Genomic DNA, 16,309 nt, shown 5'->3' on the forward strand with positions numbered 1-16,309 from the left:
TTTTGTTTGATTTATGCATTCACTATTGTTACCCAAAATAAGCATATCATCAACATATAAACAAATAATAATAATTGAGCTACTGTCTACTTTACTGTAGACATATTTGTTAGCATCATAAATTTTAAAACCGTTATGTACCAGAGAACTATCAAATTTCTTATGTCATTGTTTAGGGGCTTGCTTTAATTCATATAAGGATTTCTCAAGTTTGCAAACTTTGCGCTCTTACCCTAGCACTACAAAGCCTTCAGGTTGCTCCATATATATCTCTTCATCTAATTCTCCATTCAAAAGGTTGTTTTCATGTCCATTTGATGGATTTGAATCTTATATATGGCAGCCATGGCAATCAAAATTCTAATAGTAGATATTTTGGTTACAGGAGCAAAAGTATCAAAATAATCAATACCTTCTTTTTGTTTAAAGCCTTTTGCAACCAAACGTGCTTTAAATTTATCGATTGTACCATCAGCTTTTAATTTCTTTTTGAAAATCCATTTGCAATCAATAGTTTTGCAACCAATAGGTAAATCCACTAATTTCCAAACATTATTAGACATAATTGATTTTATTTTATCATTAATAGCTTCTCTCCAAAAGGTAGCATTTTGAGAAGACATCGCTTCTTGAAAAGACACAGGATCATTCTCAATTAGAAATGTATAAAAGTCAGAACCAAAATTAGTTGGTTTTCTAATGCGTTTACTGTGTCTAACTTCAGTTTCTGGTTCATCAGTACAATCATTAGAATATTCAATCATGTCATTAACAGGATGTTCATCTACTGTAATGTGATTGCCATCAAGAAAAGAATCAAATGCATTTTTATGTTCTATGAAAGATGCATCTCTAGATTCTATAATAACATCATTAACAATGTCCAGAAATCTATATGCTTTACCATGTTCAGCATACCCAACAAATGCACATTTAAATGCTTTAGGTCCAACCTTCTTCCTTTTATTTTCTGGAATTTTAACATATGCTAAACAACCCCAAACACGAAAATAACTAAGATTAGGTTTCTTACCAAAACACAATTCATAAGGTGATTTTTCAGATTTGGAATAAGGAACTCGATTAAGAATATAACAAGCAGAAAGTATAGCCTCTCCCCATAAGTTGGAATGCAAACCCGTATTAAGAAGCATAGCATTCATCATTTCTACAAGTGTTTTGTTTTTCCTTTCAGCTACTCCATTTTGTTCAGAAGTTCTAGGTGCTGAAGTTTGATGGATAATGCCATTATCTTCACAGAATTTATCAAATTCTCCTCCTAAGTATTCACCTCCTCTATTTGTTCTTAAATGTAGAATATTTGTTTTAAACTTATTTTGTACTTCAGCAAGATAAAGAAGAAATTTGGAAAATGCTTCAGATTTATGTTTCATCAAATAAACATAACAGAATTTCGAGTAATCATCTATAAAGGTAATGAAGTACCTATAGCCACCACGACTTAAAACATTATCAATAGTACACACATCAAAATGCATTAATTCAAGCAATTTATAATTCTTTTCTACACTAGGAAACGGGAGTCTAGTTAGCTTAGTTTGAATGCATGTCTCACACTTATGTTTATGTTCTATTCTAACATGACAAGGAAGAAGATCAAAGTTATTCATATTATGAATACCACCAGAATTGATATGTCCTAATCATGAATGCTAAAGAAAATATAAGTCAATCATATAAACAGAAGTAGTAGCTTCATTTATGCTCATCTTGAACATACCACCAGTGGCAAACCCTTTTCCTACAAAGATTTTTTTCCTTTGGTCACAGTTACAATCCCAGACTCAATAACAATCTTAAAGTCATTTCGTGAAAGTAGATCTGTAGAGATTAAATTTTTCCAAACTTCTGGAGCATAGTGGACATTCTCAAGTGTTAGGACTTTCCCGGAGGTGAACTTAATTTCTACACTCCATTTTCCCAGCACTTTAGTTGAGGAAGAGTTTTCCATAAAGAGATTGCATCCCTCCCCCACTACTTCATACGACTTGAACAAGTTTCTGTCGTTTGCCACATGAACAGTGCTTCTAGTATCCAGGTACCAGTCAATATTTGCAGCCACCATAAAAGTTTCAGAGATTACAACAACAAGCCGCCCTTCTGACTCATTTAGCTTAGGACCAGTCCTCTTTCGTTCTTTGCATTCTCTAGCAAAATGGCCAAACTTGCCACAAACATAGCAACTAATTTTCTTTTTATCAGTTGGCTTTTTCTCTTTCACGAAATCCTTTTTGATTTTCTGAGTTTTCATGATTTTGCCACCCTTGTTACTAACAAAATTCACTTTAGGATAACCTTCTTTAGGACTCGAATTCTTTTTGTCACGAAGACGAGTCTCCTCTTCAATTCGGATGTCCTTAAGAAGACCATCTAAAGTGATTTTCTCATTTTTATGTTTTAGGTGATTCATATATTCTTTTCAGGAATCCGGCAGTTTCCCAATGATGACAGCAACTTGAAAGTCATCATCAAGATACATACCTTCTCATTTGATCTTATAGGCCAGAATTTGCATCTCATGAATTTGAGCAAGTATCGACTTATCATCAACAATAGAAAAATTAACATACTGATCTACAATAAACCTTTTGTTACCAGCATCTTCTGCATTGTACTTGATCTCGAGAGCATTCCACAACTCTCTAGCCGACTCCAATGGTGAATACAGGTCAAAGAGAGAATCGGCTAAAGTGTTCAGGATATGCCCTTTGCATCGATAGTTGTCAGTATGCCACTTCTCTCGCTCTTTCTTCTGTTCTTCCCTCTCAACTTCTCCAGCAACGACAATGGGACAGGGCTTTTTGAGGACATAGTCGATATGCAGCTCGAACAACAAGAAAGAGACCTTTGATTGCCACCGTTTGAAGTTTGACTCATCAAATCGATCGAGTTTTTCAAGGTCACGGCTAAGCAGATTGATGGAGTTGGATGTCGAACCAGAGGCCATAATAAAGTTCTAAAATTGTTATTCCAACCTTGTATAAAAATGGATTTCAGAAAAGAGATTTCAAGCCTAGAGGCACGTTCTTAAGATCGCTATCTTTAGAACTTCAATCGCCCCACTCCGAGAATTCCGAAGATGCGAAAAAGGGTTTTGTCACGATTGTGTTCCCAGGATACAACTAGGCTTGAACCTCAAGAGAGTCACTGCTTCGCAAGAACAGATGACCTCTCCCACACATGAACTCTGCAAGCCAAACCGAGAAGATAGAAAAGAGAAAACTGGAGAGTCAGAAATTCCGATAATTCAAAAGACAGAAAAGGAAGATATTTATAGACTTGTGAGAAATGCCAAAACGTTTTGAGATAAATGGGATTAATGGTCATAATCCAGACGGTTTGAAAATAGGATGAAAAGGTCCTTGAACGGTCACCCACCTTTGACTGTCAATAAAAGGCCTTCAAAACCGTCCAACAGTCACAAAGCGCTATAAACTCAATATGAATGTTATTAAAACCTTTCAAACAGCCAAATATCTCAAAACCGAAAATCTAAAACAAGAAGTGCAAAGTGTGTCATCAAAACGCCACATTGTGTCTCAAGCGCCCTTGCGCGCACACGTGCGCGTGCGTTGCTACACGATGCGCAACAACGTCCGCAATCCACCTAATGACCCAAGGCTTACCAAACTAAAGAATAGATAACAAACTCTCTATTTAAACCTCTTGAAAACTTTTCTCTCTTAGATATGAGACTAAACTTTTTCAAAACACTTTGGTAGTAAACAAAATCATCAAGATTTAATATTTTAAAACTTTCCTAACAAAGGTCATTATTTTTTCCTTGACCACACTTAGGAACGAGAGGATCCATCCAAACCCATCCTGTTTGAGGTGGGGATGGAGGACATGAAACGGAGAATGGATGGGGGATGGAGGTGAAAATCAAAAACTCATGCTGGAATAATGGAGGTGGTGATGGACTTATTCTTAATCGGCCCTACTCTGTTTTCAATTTTTGTTAAAGAAATTACTAATATGCATTTATTATATTATAAAATGATATTTAAATCTTATATATATATTTAACCTTAAGTTCTTAATTACTTGCCTAACCCTAAAAAAAAGAATGACCATTTAAATATTAAAACAGAGAAAAACAAGAACCCGTCTGAACTTGCTCTGTTTAGGGTGGAGACGAAGGACATGAAACATAAAATGAACCGAGAGTGGAGGTGAAAAACGGAGAATGAAGGCAGTATTTTGAAATGGGGGCGGGGGTAGAGAGCTCGTCCCCCCTCACCCGCTCGGGTTCACTGGCATCCCTAACCACACAGTCTTAACCATGGAATCCTAGTCAGCCATATGCATCCGCTGTTGTGGGACCCAACTACACCATGGGTCCCACACAGACAATTACTCAGCGTGTCAACGTCATCAGAGCAAAAGAAAAATATGGCACCTGAGAGAAATGGTGAAACGTGTATGTCTGAAATCCACGGTTTCAACTTTCATACCACTGTCGTCAAGATTAGCCTAAGAACTGCAGTGGGTCCCACATACTGACAGTGTTTTCGTCGTGCATGTGGGGGCCCAACACGGTTTTGGAGAACAAGTTGGTGTGCTGGACTGAGTGGAGCCAGAGAGTATAAATCAGCCCAAACAGGCCGACGGAAGACCGAAACACTGCGCTGGCACAAATCAGGAACTCGGCAGGCACTTCCGGTTTGTGGCCACGCTAAGATCCGGAACAGAAATTGTTTTCTTCGTTTGGATCGTGAACGATTTCACAAATTCCGGCGAACCTGAGGAGCTCCCATGCGAGTTTTGCTGCTTACTAGAGTGTGAAACTCAATCCCACAGAGCTCGAATTTTTTTTAGGGTAGGCCGGAATTAGAATCGAAATCGGATTTTTTCAATTGGGTTGGCGGCAGATTTCCGGATTTCTCCGACCCAGTCGAAGAAATCCCGTGGGTTTTCTTAGTTACTGCAGCTCGATTTTGGCTAGTGCGGGATTTTTCCGGCAGGTTTGGAAGCTGAAATTAACAGTGATCGAAATGGAGTTTTATCAAGTTGGCCTGGCTTGATCAAGATCGTATTTTTGAGATTGAAAATCTGGTTTTTGGTGGTGAATTTCATAGAGAAGATGGTGAAACCGTCGTCGGAGCAGATGGAGAGGCCGGCGAGCCGGCCGCATATAGGGGAGTGCTCCGGCGGGGGCAGCGGCAGATTCAAGGGGGTGAGGATGAGGAAGTGGGGGAAGTGGGTGGCGGAGGTCCGGCTGCCGAACAGCCGGGAACGGATCTGGCTCGGGTCGTACGACACGCCCGAAAAGGCGGCGAGGGCCTACGACGCTGCCGTCTTCTGCCTCCGTGGCTCCGCCGGAAAATTGAACTTCCCGGACAACCCGCCCAACATCCCGGAGGCATCGACGCTGAACTCGTCGCAGATCCAGGCAGCGGCGGCACGGTTCGCACACGAGGGAGAGGCGGCTGCTGCACCCTCGGAGGGCGAGAAACATGTGGCCGGCGACGACGAGGACTGGTCGTTTCTGGAGTCTCTGGCGGCGGATTCCGGCAGCGGGGAATCGGAATTCGGCACCTATTTGATGAACGAGGGGATTCCGGCGGAGGTTGGGCTCGCTCCGGCAATGGAGGAAGATTTCGGCAGCAGCGCCTTTTACCAGTCTTCACTTTGGACCTTCTGATATGCTCGTTCTATTGGAGGATGCCGGGGATTTTTATTTTCCGGCAAAATTTCCGGCGAAACGACTGTTTTTTGTTTGGGTGACCCGGTGGCAGCATTTTTTTTTATTCTTGAGGGACCCACATGTGGGGTCCCTACCAGCACCCTATTTCTTATCACCCCCCTCTCTTAGCCTTTTTGTTTTCTTGTGTGTGAGGTGAGAATTTATACCGTCCGATCTTCACAATCTAATGATCCTGAGAAGGTGACCCTTTAGAAAAAAAAAGTGGGACCCGCAGTAGTGGTGACGCACCTACATACAAGCTATACTTTGTTTTATATATATATATATATATATATATATAAACCATAAAGTGTATTCTGAACAAAGATAAACCTATTTCATTAAATTATTTATTATTATTTCATGACTTTTTTTTGAGGTGGCCCACATGTATCCGCCATGTGATCCACGTGAGGTTGGTGATGCACGTAGGCACGTGCTGGTTGCAACTTTGTAACGATAGCAAACAAAAACTGAGTAATGAGTAGCTAAAATATACTTGCTTAAAGTTTTGTGCTTAATCCAAACATATTTGATGGGTTTATCATTATTTATTTACTAATAACTATGCTTTTGAATCCAATCAGTTTAACAAGAATTCATGATTTTTAATTAATCAAGTTTTGGGTGCAATATAGGCAATTGATGTTTTCGTTGAGCTAAAAATACAACAAAACATAAAAAAATGTTTAAATTAATACATATTTTCTACTAAATAATGCATGGCGATCACATCTATGGGTTTAGATTAAATAAAAAATGCATACAAGTATGTATTATAAAGGGGGTTGAGACAGTTTGGAAGATAAACGGTCTACAAGCTACACTTGTTAATATTTGGCCTTTTATTTTAATCTAACCCATTAGATCTGATCTATATTTTTATTTAGTAGAATCATCGAATTACAACAACTAGGTAAAATTTTAGAAGCCTTGAAAAATCAACCACCCATAATATGTGCAATCTGCGAGATATTCATCACTTACAAAATCTTATTTTTAGGTCGAAAAAAACCCGATCCAAATATCAATTCCTCGCACTTGGGCCATATTTAACCCATCTATGGGGTCCAATGAGTCAAAATAACCTGCATCCATGATTTTCAAAGGCGATATAACGTCATTGCTTCATGATCAAATTATTAATCCAATAAATGGTCATCTCAAAGATGCTTGACTATATACATGACAAAGAAAGTTTGGTGTCATCCTGAAACCACTGGAACAAAGCCAAGGTTAGATGTGAACTAGATTTTTTGGTAAAATATGTTGGCAATATGTGAACTAAGAGAGGTAATAGTTGGTGTAAGTCACCTCCAACGGTTACATGTCTTCCAAAGGATGCAATCCTTGAGTCGAAGCGGCACTTTTCCATTGAACATGTCTCAATCCAACCCTCTTTCTAAGTACTACAAACGGACTTTGAAGGTCATGTTAGAATATACTAGAAAATTTTTGAGATCTAAGAATCTCAGCATTCCAAATGAGAAAGGTAAGAGGCTAGGAATCAATAATATGTCGGTCGCAATTTATTGTGTAATAGCGTTCGCCTTTCGACTCGGGTTCACCTATTTCCGCAACCGTATAATTTCTACAGTAGTATCAAAGCAAGTGATTGCTCCTAGAGTAAGACGTTAGCAGTGAAAGTCCCTGCTTGATCCAGACTGTGCTTGGGTGCCTCTCTACGCCATGACTAAGCAACTACATACAATCTCTCACATGTTCTAGGGGCTTTAAGGAATTTTATGTTTGTTGTTTGTTTGTGGTCTCTTAGACACATTTTTACCAATTCAAACAAGAGTTTAGAAGCTGTTTGCTAGGAAGGGGAAAGAGAAAGGAAGAAAGTGAAAAGAGAGAGAAAAGGCATAGAACTCTTTCAGAACCCCATTTCAGATTAAACGAGGCCATCCTCCCATCCTTTTAAAATCTTCTAATTATTCCATTTAGGATCTTTGACCCTTAAAAATTGCTAGAAGGTGGTTCTTACACCATTTTTTTTACAAACAAGTGGTTATGATATAGCCCTTGAATTTTGAGAAAAGGTTGTTTTGGTTGCTAGGTTGTGCAGTTTTGTCAGCCTGAAATATCAGGGTGATCCCTATGTTCATAAAAATAATTCATATTTTAGATAGGTACTTTTTATTTAGGGGTTGCATTTTTGTATAATGTTGTTGTTAGTTTTAAATATAGAATAACAATATATTGTTGTAGAAATAGTTCCTGCAGTATGTAGTATTTACTGTTTAGTGGTTCTGTTACATATCAATTGTTGAAAAGACTTGAAATAATAGAACAGTAAGGAAAATTATAAGAGGGGTTCACTTGGTAGTATTTCAGTTTTCATCATATTAGATCTAGACAAAACAAGTTCAGTTTATCTCCATTTCAAAATTTAATTGGTTCGGGTCTAGTTAAAACTGATCGGATACATTTGCATTTGGAATGCCATGAATGGGCCGGGCCTAACAAAGTCTCTGTTGAAGTCTATATCTGATTGGATCTAGTAGACTGAATTAGATCTATGAAAAATGAGTTGGATCTGATAACAATAAATCAGACTTAACTGGATTATGTTGCACCCAAATCAGGACCTAATCAAGATATAGACTTAGTTCGGTTTGGATTGGATCGGGATATTTGCATGTAGGCATGATAAAGTTCAGATCATATCTAGTGAGACTGGAACCTAATTTGGATTAAATCAGACCAGATCATGCTGAAAAGAACGGTATTGACTTGTTGGGCTCAGTCCTGACCACTTTGGGTTGTAGATGTGATTTGATTTAAACCAAATTGGGTCATATGCAATATACATTTGGACTAGCCAAGGACTATTACCATATCAGATTTGGTGGGCTGAACCAAACTACCTAGATCTGGCTGGATCTAATTAGATGGTTCATACTCATAAGATTAAACTGACTTGGTTAAAGCCAAGTTGTTCCAATTGATTTAGAAAAGACTAGATCGAGAGCCTATTTGGGTTGAGTTTAACTATATTGGACCAAATCTGTAGGTTGGACCAGATCCATATATGTTAGGTTGAATCTGATAGAGGGATCAAGTTGCACCAAATTGGATTTGGCAAAGATGGATTCAGGTAGACCTGATGTTAGATCCTATTTGGATTAGTCCCAAATGTTCAGATTTGGTGTTGATTGAGTTATATTGGATCATGTCAATCCAAATTGGATAGATCATACTTCAATTGCATTCTAAAGATCCATTCAAATAAGATTGGATTTGGCTGGGCTGTGTGAATTAGATCCAACCTACAGTTATTTGGATTGGATCGATCCAATTATTTTGGATCAGATCATGTTGTGTGAATTAGATCCAGCCTATGGTAATCATGTTGATCCAAGTTAGACAGAACCGGTCCATTGGGTTATACCAGTTTGAATACAATAAATGGGATGTAAGCAATAATTCAGATCTGCTCATGACAAAGCAATTCAGGTTAACAAAAGGATATGATTTAGCTATGTGAAATTAGACCTAACGAGTTTCATAGATCAAGTTAGATCTAGTAGAATAAATCGGGTTATGCTTGGATCAGATAGAGTCATAAAAGATTGGTTCTTTTTGGCTTGTACCTATTGAATTAATTGGACCAGAATGACTTAGACATAATCAGAATTTATTCATGTTGTTATAATCAGGTTGAGTCTATATTAGATCAGATCAAATTGGATCCAGTTATAAGGGAGTGGACATGTTTGACACGCATGGACAAAATGAACCATTGAACTGCATCCAAAGCTGCATGTGGAACTCCCCAAACAGGTTTTATGGACTTTTGTTTTGCGAAATTGAGGTCAGTTCTCAAATTTCATTTATTACCTGATTTAGATCTATGATCATTATATTTTATTGAATGGGTCATTTTATGATTTTTGAGGTTATTTAAGTGTTGAATCAAATAATTGAAAATTAGATCAAAGTATTGACTACTGAGATCAAGTTTTGAAATTGATTTTGACTCAAAACTCATAGTATAAATTTAGTTATGGTCCGAATGAAATATGTACTTGATACAAGTGAGTTGGATTTTGCTTTATTTTTGTTAGATATGTTTTGTTGGTGATTCATGCTTAGATCTTATTGATACATAATTTTAGTTTAGCCTAGATTTTATGGTGGATCTGGATAAATTTTGAGTTTAATTATGTGTGAATAATGAATTTGGACTACAATCAATCCTATATGACCCATGATTTTGCATAGCTTAAATATGTTCTATGTTTGAATATGGCATTATATCCATTTGACTTAGATGATAATCATGTAGATTTAAAATATAGTCAAATTCTATATGATTAAGTCCAATGATTGATAAAGATACATATATGATCTTTAGGTCATTTTAAGGGTCTTGTTTGGCTTGATGAGAATATCTAGAGTAAGATTTAAATATGAATTGATTTGAATTCAATGAACTTGCTCTTGGATCTATATATATATGAATCTAAACTAATATTTTAAAGTTTCATACATTTATTTGATTTTTGATATGTCGAGAGCTTTAAAAATAAGTTTATAGCCTTTGACACAATCAAGTATGATGGCATAGAAAAAGAAACTCACATCGGGTTTGGATATAATTCATATCAAATTGATTTTGATTAGAGGATTTGTGTTTTGTCCTAAGAAATAATACATGTATTTGATATATGATGCTTTACTTTGCATATATATTGATAAATTGATATGCATGACAAAAGTGAGAGCTCAATTTGGTTTTGCTTTTCTATGTGAATATTCGTTTGAAAATGATGATAAATAATCTTGCTCCATAAATGGTTTGTTGTATGAAAAACTAATTGAATATCATAAGGCTTTATGCATGGTGTGCAACATTGATTGGATAGTCCAATTCATGATAATTTAGATATGGATATATATAAATACAAAATGATTAGAAAATAATTGGCCTGATTAAAATATATTTTTATAAATATATGATAAATAAAATATGCATATTAACTTTTCAGTTGATTCTAGGTACCTAGAGTTTGGAAATGCATATAATATTCATTTTCTTTGATTTTTTGAATGGTGCACATAGATAGTGAGAGTTTGATTTATCAGTAAAAATGGTAAGTATATTTGTCATGGATCCATGCAAGTAATGAATGTTTTTTACTTATGTGTATATGATCATTATCTGAAAATATATTATTTTATTTTATTTATAGACTATGTGCAATATTGGCACAAAATGTCTTAAGATCATGAAAGTCATAAGAGACCCTAGTCGACTAATTTATACATATGAGCTTTATGAAGAATTGATTATATGAGATAAGACAACAATATCGATATATGATTTATCATGATGAAATTTATCATGGTGATACTCTAGATAAAAGTATATGCATATTTGCTCTATTAAGATTTTGAATGCATAAGTTTGATAAGGCTCTACTTGTTTGGTAGGAGCAGCTTGTGCACATCTTGTGCTGGGACATTGCAGGTTCAAAATCCAATGGTAATAGTTGTATAACTGGTAGGGGTCTACCTAACCCCAACTTGTCTTTCAAACAAAAAAGAATGTTGAAAGTTTCATATATTTATGTGAGATAGATATGACTTAGATTATAATGATGATATGCTAACAAAAGATCTCATGATGTTATGAAAAATAAAAAATGCATAGTGTATGTCAATAAGTCTCAATTATTAATATGTATGTTAACATATCATGAAGATAGTTATTCTCAAGATATTATGAAAAAAAGTGTTTTATGCATATGATAAGTTTGGAATGGATATAAAGCCATGAAAGATATATTGATTATAATTAGTGTATCATAGATAATTCCATAACATGAGTTATAAGTTATGTCTCATAATTAGACTATTACTTATTTCTTTCATATGATATGAAAGTTGATTATATAATGTCTTTTAAGACATGTGAGTCTATTAAGACTTGGATATTAATGAACATTAGCCTTATGAGGTATGTCTGAAAAATTCATAGAATGTGTGATTAACATACAAGTACAATTAGTCATGTGAGATATGTATGAAAAATCTATATAATGCATGAATAGCATACAAGTAACATTAGTGTACAAAATATGTCCCTGAATGAAAGAAAATGGTGTGACACTATGTATCCCTTGTGTCCAAATGAGAGATGTTGGGAATATGTGGTTATAAACCATTGAGGAGTGCCACTTTCAATGGTTACATGTCCTCAAGGGGATGCAACCCTTGAGTTGAATGAGCACTTCTCCATTAGACATGTCTCAATTCAGCCCCCTTTCAAAGTGTTACAAAAGGGTTTTCAAGGCCGTGTTAGAATATATAAGAAAAATTCCGAGATCTAAGAATCCTAGCATTTCAAGTGAGAAAGGCAAGAAGTTGTGAATAAAAAAACTATCTGTGGTGATTTATTGTGTAACAGTGTACGCCCTTCAATTTGGGTTCACAAACGTATAATATGATAAATATCCATAATGAGAAATATTGCAATTTTTTTTAAAATATGGTGAATATACATTATATTCTTTCAGCTATTTTAAATGGCTTAATTATCACAATATCTTGAAAATAATTTATGTGGCACCCACTAATGGTCTGGCCCGCTTTTGGCCTGGCCCTGTCCATTTGCGGGTCGGCCCGTTGCCACCCATACCAAGGGGTTTGTCACAGTGGAGGGGGCCTTGCCCACTAGGCGGGTGATCAGGGTCCCATTCCCATGTGGGTCAGAGCCTTGCATTAATGAGGATATGCCCTTGCTCAACTGAAGCTTGGTGACTCCCTAGGGGCAAGGGGTATGCTACGGGTTTCCACCGTGGGGACAGCAACCGTAAGTATGGCAGGCAGCGTGACTAGGTCTCCGATCTCAAGGGTGGTTTACCCATCCTTCATAAAAAAAAATTAGTGGCCCTACTGATTGTGTCTGGTTTGGTGCTTTTGAACAGTGGGACACAATTGTCTGTGGACAAATGTCCCCCCAGCATGGGACACACAGGACATGGGTGTCCATGCAAAAAACGGGAGCAACCATAGTATTTGTGTCATTTGTTTGAGACAAATTGTCGGACGCATCATCCTGGATGACTTGTCCAGGGCATCAAGTGCACATAGGGATGTCAATGGACCAGATTTTATTAGATATCCGACCAAATCCAGCTTCGTTTAGTGAGACCAAAACCATATCCAATTATAATCGGATTCTGATATGGTTTTGGTTTTTTGCTACCGAATCCAATGGATGTGGATTTGATAGATATCCGAATCCGATTACATGTAAAAAAAAGAAGTGGATTGGTATGAGCTTTTCACCATCCAAGTCTGAATCCGTTTAGGAAACATCCGATTAGTTGAATTTGGTATTGACCGCATCCAATCCGAGTATGAACCATTTACATTCTGCGTGCAGCATGGTGCAGCAGTGTTTCTTATTTCATGTAAATAATTGATTAGGTTGAGGCCGTATGCATGCTAGATGCTTCTGCTGCACCGATCAAATGATGGCTGCAATACTGCTCAAGAATCAATCCTATTAATCTCAAAAAAAGTTATGGGGAAGGTGTGAAAATCATTGCTATTAATTGTGCCAGAATGACAACTCTTCACTAGGATGATTGATTACTCGATTGTCATTTACGAAGAACAATGCTTACAACAGTACTGTTTAATTTGGTTAAGGGTGCAAATGGAACCACTCTGGATAGGGATGAACTATGAGCCAAGTAGCTTGAGCTTGGCTCAAGCTTTGTTCACCAACCTTAAGCTTAAATCATAAACTCGATTTAGATAAATGAGCTCGAAATCAAGCGTCACTTTAAGCTTGTTTGTTATGTATACGGAGGATCTTGTTTCATATATTAACACAAACAATGATGCGGTTTCCTTGTGTGCTGTTGAAACAGAGGTCACAGATTTGATGCCTGACCCTCTTGTTCTACATGTTACACAGAAAATTTATTTTATTTTTTTATTTCAAATAAGATCGAGCCTTAACGATGCTCTCTCAGGTCCAAGTTTGACTCAAGCTCGAGCCTGGGTTTGTTAGGTTTTAGCCGTGCTCCAACAGCCTAGGCTGAGATTCTCTGCTCATGTGCTTAATTAACTGTTAACATATGCCTGAATGTTATATGCCTGAAACAACATGCACATCCAATGTTCAAGTTTTATATATGAGATTTCATTAATTTTAATGATCAAAAAATGACTGTGTTGTATAGCAAATATCACGCATTTTTTGAAATGTCTTACAATTTTTGTCATTCTCTTCATATCCAAAATCAAATGGAAAAGTGCAACTGGAGTGTTGTGCGATCGTAGAATGTCATTGCGGTTGAAGGGAAAGTTTTATAGGACGACTATTAGGCCCGCTTTACTATATGGTACGAAATGTTGGGCTGCCAAGAGACATCAGATTCAAAAAATGAGTGTCGCTGATATGCGTATGCTGAGATGGATGTGTGGAAATACAATAAAAGATAAGATTCGGAACGAGGAGATACGTAAGAAGGTAGGCGTTGCACCCATTGAAAATAAGATGAGAGAGAATCATTTACGGTGGTTTGGACATATTCGGCGAAGGCCTAATGATGCTCCAGTTAGAAGGATGGAGAAATGGGAAAATATATTAGTTAAAAGAGGTCGGGGTAGGCCTAGGAAGACATGGATGGAGGTGATAGGAAAGGATATGAATGCTTTGAACCTCACCGAGGACATGGCATTGGATAGAAATGATTGGAGGAGAAGGATTCATGTGGAAGACCCAGAATGATTTTCTTTTTTTGTTCATATCGCCGACCCCAATTGTTTTGAGATGAAGGCCTAGTAGTAGTTGTTGTTGTTGTCTTCATATCCAAAATCGCAAATATCTAATTTTAAAAAGACTTTTTTACTCTTCTCACATGCAATTCTCTAAATATATATGAATTTTCTTTCAAACATGTGACTATTTTTTCATAAGAGTCTCTATTGTAAGATCTGTATTGCTCTGATCTGACATCAAAAACTTACACTTTTATAGTTGTTGGAAAGTTGAGATATAGACCTATAACTTTTTTGTTTTGAGTTAGAGCTAAAAATCTCTCTAAAATTTTCATTTCTGAGTTTCAAAACTGGAATAGAAGCATGCTCTGCCGACTGAAATAGAAGCGGCTATACTTTTTCTGTCTACTCAATGCTATTTTCTAACTATATGCATTGAAAATCGAGAAAAATATATAAAAAAAATAGATAGATAAGGATATTAATTTTTCAACGCCACCAAGATCACCTTGATATGATGAGCGATTGGGGAGAAACGTCTTTTAAAAGATAGATTGTTCGATTGTTTTAATATACAAAACATGCTTCTATTCTGATTTTGGAACTCTAGAAGGGTTTTGTCTTTGACTCAAAAAAAAATTATAGGTTTATGTCTCAACTTTTCAACGACTATAAAAATATAAGTTTTCAATATTGAATCGAAGAGATGAAGACCTAAGAACATAGACTATTCTGTAGAAAATATATGCAATTTTTACATATATTTTGTGAGGAATCATATATATTTTTTACGATTTTCTCTTAAATATATGTGGAGTTCATCCTATATATGCGATTTTCTCCTAAATATGTGTGATTTCTTTTTATATATGCAATTTTTCTCCTAAATGTATATGCTTTTTTTCTTGTATATATGATTTTCTTCAAAATGTATGTGATTTTTCTCCTTTATATGCAATTTTCTCTTAAATATGTGATTTTCACATACATTTTATGTGATTTCTTCTTAAATATATGCAGAGTTCTTCTTATATATGCAAATTTTCTCCTAAATATACAATTTTTCTCCTATATATACAAAATTTTTCTTATATATGTGATTTTCTCTTAAATATATATGGAATTCCTCCTATATATGCATTTTTTGTTTATGAAAATCATATATATTTAAAAGAAAATTACATATTTGAGAAAAAATCGCATATAAAGAAAAAATTATATATATTTAAGAGAAAAATCACATATATAAGAAAAAATTGCATATATTTAGGAGGAACTCCACATGTACTTAAGAGAAAATCATAAAATATATATGAAAATCATATATAAATTTTGCAGAACAGTCTTTGTTATCAGGTATGTATCTCTCTTCTCTAACGTCAAAAACCTATATTTTTATAGTCGTTGAAAAGTTGAGACATAGGCTTAGAACTTTTCTATTTTAAGTTATACTCGAAAACCCCTCTAGGGTTCTCATTTTTTTAATTCTAAAATCAAAATAAAAACATGCTCTATAGACTGGAATAACCAAATAGTCTATCTTCTAGAGGATATTTCCTCCAACTGCTCATCAGATCAAAGTGATCTTGGTAGCATTGGAAAGATAACGTCCTAATCTATCTCTTCTTCTTTTTCTCAATTTTCAGTGTATGTAGCTAAAAATAACATAGAATAGACAGAAAAAGCAAAGTTGCGCTTGTTACAATCTGGAGAGTATGATTCTATTCTTATTTTGGAATACAGAAATGAAAACCCTAGATAGTTTTTTGTTTCTGACTCAAAACAGAAAAGTTATAGACCTATGTCTCATCTTTTTAATGACTATAAAAATGTAAGCTTTTGACGTCGAATCGA

General features: G+C 35.8%; 1 pseudogene; it reads left to right on the plus strand.

The window, feature by feature from the left end:
• The first annotated feature begins 5,107 nt into the window (after positions 1-5,107).
• Positions 5,108-5,668, plus strand: LOC149831391 (ethylene-responsive transcription factor ERF017 pseudogene; annotated as a pseudogene).
• The last annotated feature ends 10,641 nt before the right edge of the window (positions 5,669-16,309 follow it).

Source organism: Nuphar pumila, chromosome 7 (assembly GCF_984573655.1).
Source record: "Nuphar pumila chromosome 7, dmNupPumi1.hap1.1, whole genome shotgun sequence".
NCBI lineage: Eukaryota > Viridiplantae > Streptophyta > Magnoliopsida > Nymphaeales > Nymphaeaceae > Nuphar > Nuphar pumila.